This window comes from Octodon degus, unplaced genomic scaffold (assembly GCF_000260255.1).
Source record: "Octodon degus isolate 3935 unplaced genomic scaffold, OctDeg1.0 scaffold00086, whole genome shotgun sequence".
Classification (NCBI taxonomy): domain Eukaryota; kingdom Metazoa; phylum Chordata; class Mammalia; order Rodentia; family Octodontidae; genus Octodon; species Octodon degus.
This window is the reverse complement of record NW_004524662.1, coordinates 8,047,744-8,053,457: the sequence shown is the minus strand read 5'-3', so window position 1 is coordinate 8,053,457 and position 5,714 is coordinate 8,047,744. Positions and strand designations below refer to the sequence as shown.

Here is a 5,714-nt window from a genome sequence, read left to right as displayed (position 1 = left end):
AGAGAGAGAGAGCTTCTACACTGAATGAGATTTCCAGAGTATTAGCATGCTTGCTTGATGTGACTTCAACTAAAAGCAAAGAAACTTATAGTTTAATCTGTCTGTGTATTCCTGAAAATAAATATTTCATTTCTGTTCAGTGTTTTAAAATATTTATAATAAATTACAGAACCTGATAAAATGTTTTATACACCTTTGGAACTTTAAAACATTAGATAGGATGGCTACCAGAAAAAGTTCTGTACTCAGACTTGTCTAGATCAGCACAATCCAATGGAAATAAAATATGAACCATAAATTTAAACCTTTTATTTTATTTATTTATTTATTTAATTCTATTGAGAAACAAATATCAATGAGACAGTTTCAAAACAGGTTAGTAGGACAGTTACAGTAATTACTACATTGCATATTGTCTTTGTAGTTGTCATTCATAGTATAAGATGCAGATATGATATAACTTTTTAATACTATATTAAAAGTAAAAATAAAGGAATTGAGTCGGTTTACTATATTTAAGGTAGTATATTCAAAATATCATTTCAGCGTGATATTCATATAAAAGTTAAAGATATCCAACAGGAATTATTTTAATTAGTACCTATTAATTTTATAAAATATTGGATTTCAATGTGGTATTTTCATATATGTGTAATTTTTATTGTAACGATCCCCCTCTTGCCTTCTCTTCTAATAATAGTTTCCCTTCTATTTTCATGTCATCTTTTCTAAGATTTCATATACAGTATTAGGGAAAATGTGATAACTGCCTTTCTGAGTCTTCTGTATTTACTTAGCATAGTGATTTCCACTTCTATCCATTTTCCTATAATACCAAAATTATGAGTATAAGCTACATATTCTTTATTCATTTACCTGTTAATGGTCACATAGGCTTAGCTTTTTTGAACATGGATATGCAGATATCTCTATAGTATGCTTACTTCAGTTCTGTCACCAAGGACTGCTATTCTGGGTCATATTCTATTCTACCCTTTATAATTAATTGAGGAACCTCCATAATGGTTTTCATAATGGTTGTACTAATTAATATTCTCACTGACAATATACAAGCATCCTTACCAGCATTTATTATTTTTGTTTTTGTCTTTGTATTCTTTTTTTTATTAACTTTATTGAGAAACAAATAGCAATGAGACAGTTTAAAAATCAATTAATAGGACAGTTTCAATAATTAATACATTGCATATTGATGTTTTTGTAGTGCTTAATCATAGTACATTATGCAGACATGATATCCTGTCCAAACACTATTAGTACAAATCTTTCTTCTCATTAAGAGAAAGTAGCTGTATATCTATCCTATTTTGTATATACATATACAAAATGGTCCTTCATTTGTATCTCCTTTTTTGTTTAGTTTTGTCAGAGATGGGTATTCCATTGCCATTTAAATATTGTAGGTGCATGAATTCAGCAAAATAATCCAATATAGTCCAGTAGTCCATAATAGTAGTGGATTATCTGTAGGACTAGCAATGTCAGAAGTTGTTGACTTGAGCCCTTTACAGCTCAGTATATTAATATCACTTTACTTTTCATACCTTGTTGTTATACTTTTCTGCTGGATGGTTAAGGCCAAGGAAAGCAAGACCTATATAACAAGAAATGTAACTTTTGTATCTGACAAGGTCAGTCAAATCCCCTCAGGATTCATCTTGAAACCCTGTACTGTGGTTTCCAAATCCTTTGTGAGTGTTAGCCGTATGGATGAGTCACAGCCATTGCTTCACCAATCTGCTCTCTGTGAAAGCCTGAGAGAATGTTTTCTCTCCATGTGACTCTCCTTAGACACACTCTACATCATTGATCACTTTCCTCTCTGGCCCCATAATCTCCTTGATCAGAAAATTTTGGACATCACTGAGTTATAGAATGTTACAGTATAAGTTCTCTTATGTCCTGAGTCCTCACTGACCTTGAAGGGGTAGGGTCAAAATGTTGGCTGTCCTTGTAGCCTTTCTTTTTCTCTAATTTTTGGTCTGCAAGCTTAAGTTGTTACCCCTTCAGAAGAGAAACTTAATGATATTATTACCCTATAACATAGGCAGTTGAGCTTAACCTCATTATCTGTCTGAATATCAAACATCTTAGACATAACATGGAACAGGTATTTTCCATCAAGTATTGAGATGTTAAACTTTAAATCCCAACACAATGTGAAGAAAAAAAATGAAAAAAGAAATAAGTAACTATTTTTTAAAAAGCAGAATAAACAATTATATATTTTTACACAGAAGTTTAGAAATATAACCATATACTACATTATGGCAGGACAGTCCTATGACTTTTTTTTCTTGTCTCTTGTTTTCATTTATAACCCTTTTTTTAAACAAACATATACTTGAGAAACAGTATAGCAGTAATTGGTATGACATGACAAGACCAGAATGACAGGCATTCCAAGCATGACCCTAGTATTACACATTGCTATTCAGTGCAGTTGCATAGTTCACAGGTATCAGCATATATAGTCAGGATAAGAAACCTACCAATTAGCTGCTAGTTTCAAAAACCTGCTGAAGATTCTGAGAATCATTGCCTTAACCATCTTGTGCTTATAAATGTATGGTTTTGCCCCTGTCATGTTTCCAAGCTTTTCTCCTTGACTTCTCTTCATTGTTTAATCCTTAAGTTCTTCCTTTCCTTTTAATTGTGTTGTACCATTCTCTTTTTATTTCTTTTGAGTTCTTACACTAAGGAGACTATACAATATTTACAATGTGGGTCTGGTTTATTTCACTTATGAGTATATCTTCAAGTGGCATCCACTTAAATATGAAGGCTTAGAGTTTATTATTCTTTATACCTGAGTAATACTACATTGTATAAAAATACCACATCTTTTTCATCTATTCCTCAGGAGATGGACATTTTGGTTGTTTCCAGAATTAAGCTATCACAGATTGTGCTACTATAAACATAGGTGCATATGTATCACTATGATATGACATTTTCAGTACCTCTGGGCAAATTCCCAGTAGGGAGATAGCTGGTTTGAATGGGGTTTCCAGTCCTAGTTTCTTAAGAAGTCACCACACTGATTTCCATAATGGTTGCACCAGTCTACATTCCCACCAGCAGTGGAAAAGGGTTCCTTTGTCCCCACACCCTGTCCAGCATTTGTTATTGGTTGATTTCTTTATAATAGCCATTCTTTGCGGGGTGAGATGGTATCTCAGTGTTGTTTTAATTTGCATTTCATGAATGGCTAGTGATGTGGAGCATTTTTTCATATATTTATTTGCTTCTCTAATTTCGTCCACTGAGAAGTGTGTGTTCATCCAGGATGCCCATTTCTCGATTGGGTCTTTAAATTTTGGGGCCCTAATGCTTTTTAGTTCTTTATAAATTCTAGAGAGAACACCTTTGCCTGAGTGCTTATTAGCTAAGATTTTTTTCCATATTTGTGGGTTGCCTTTTCACTTTGTTGGTAATTTCTTTTGACATGCAAAAACTTCTCAATAAGAGGAGGTCCCAGTTGTTAATTCTTTCAGGTATTACCCGTGCGATTTGACTTTTGTTCATGAACTCTTTGCCTACCCCTATGTCTTCAAGAATTCCTCCTTCTTTCTCTTCCAGGAGATTCAGTGTTTCTGTTTTAATGCTTAGATCTTCAATCCATTTTGACTTTAGCTTAGTGCATGGTGATTGACCTGTGCCAAGTTTTATTTTTCAGCATGTGGAGAGCCAGTTTTTCCAGCACCATTTGTTAAAGAGGCTATCTTTCTTCCAGTGAGTATGTTTCGCCCCTTTGTCAAAGATAAGGTGGCTGAATGTGTTCATAGAGGCTTCAGCATCTTCTAATCTATTCCATTCATCCTTTGTTGCCAATACCATGCTGCTTTCATCACAGTAGTCTTGTAGTATAATTTCAAGTCAGGAATTGTAATGCCTCCTGCCTTGTCTTTATTGTCCAGGATTGCCTTTGCTATTCCAGGTCTTTTCTGGTTCCAAATAATTTCTGGAATGATTTCTCTAGCTCTGTGAGGTATGTTGGTGGTAGTTTGATAGGGATTTCATTAAATCTGTACAGCAATTTTGGGAGTATGGACATCTTCACAATGTTGGTTCTTCCTATCCAGGAGCATGGAATATCTTTCCATTTTCTGAAATCCTCTACGATCTCTTTTTTAAGAGTACTGTAATTTTCCTTGAAAAGATCTTTAACTTCTTTATTTAGATTAATTCCAAGGTATTTCATTTCTGCTGTGCTATTATAAAAGATATTGTTTCTCTAATTTCCCTCTCAGTGTGTTTGTTATTCTACACAGATAAGACACAGGAATTGTGTTTACTTTTGAGTATTGACTTTGTATCCTGCTATGTTACTAAATTTGTGTATCAATTCTAGTAGCTTCTTGGTGGAGTTTTTTTTATTCTTCCTAGTAAAGTATCATGTCATCCAAATAATGATAGTTTAACTTCTTCTTTTCCTGTTCTTATTCCTTTTACTTCTCTCTCTTGTCTAATGGTTCTAGCTAATGATTCCAGAAGTATATTGAATAGGAGTGGTGATAGAAAGCATCCTTGTCTTATACCAGATCTGAGAGTAAAAGGTTTCAGTTTTTCCCCATTTAGAATTATGTTAGCCATTGGGTTGTCATAACTGGCTTTTACATTGAAGTAGAGACCATCTATTCCAATTTTGTGTAGGAAATTGAATGTGAATTAGTGTTGGACTTTGTCAAAAAGCCTTTTCTGAGGGGCTGATGAGATGGTGGAGTGGAATAAGCACACCCTGGCAAGTGCAAGGACCTGAGTTCAATCCCCAGTTCCACAAAAAAAAAAAAAAAAAAAAAAGCCTTTTCTGTATTGATTGAAATGATCATATGACTTTTGGATTTGGCTCTACTGATATAGTGTATTGCGTTTATAGATTTGCGTATATTGTACCATCCTTACATCACTGGGATGAGTCCTACTTGGTCTTTGTGTATAATGTTCTTGATGATTTGCTGTATTCTATTTGCTAGGATTTTATTGAGGATTTTGGCATCTATGTTCATGAGGGAGATTGGCCTGTAATTTTCTTTTTAGTTGTATCTTTCCCTGGTTTTGGTATCAGTATAATACTTACCTCCAGGAACAATTTTAGGAGGATTGCTTCCTTTTCAACTTCATTGAAGAATTTGAGGAGTATTGGGATTATATCGTGTATAAATTTCTTGTAGATTTCAGCTGTGAATCCATCCAGATCTGGACTTTTCTTTGTTGGTAGGGTTTTTTTTTTTATTATTACATTTCTTATTTCCTTGGCTATTATTGGGTTACCGAGATTTGTTTTATCTTCTTGATTCAGTTTTGGTAATTGTACCTTTCTAGGAATCTGTCCATTTTGTCTGTGTCTTCTATTCTGTGAGAGTAAAGATTTTTAAAGTAGCTATTGATAATTTTCTGAATTTCCACTGGGTCTGTGGTTATTACCCCCTTTTCATTCCTTATTGATTGTATTTGAATTTTTTCTTTCCCCTTTTTGATGAGGTTAGCTAGGGGCTCCTCAGTTTTATTTAATCTTTCAATGAACCAGCTTTTTGATTTGTTAATTCTTTGAACTATTTTCTTCTTGTCAGTTGAATTAATTTTCCTGTGATTTCTTCCTGTCTTTGGGCTCTGGGTTTGGTTTGCTCTTCCTTTTCTAGATGTTGGAGGTGCAGCATTAGGGTATTTATTTGTTCTCATTTTGTTTTCCT

General features: G+C 33.8%; 1 protein-coding gene across 2 annotated transcripts in view; it reads left to right on the top strand.

Moving 5' to 3' along the window:
* The window catches only part of Nubpl (nucleotide binding protein like), a 313,256-nt gene that overhangs the window by 287,966 nt on the left and 19,576 nt on the right, over positions 1–5,714 (top strand). The gene's annotated exons all lie outside the window — the stretch shown is intronic.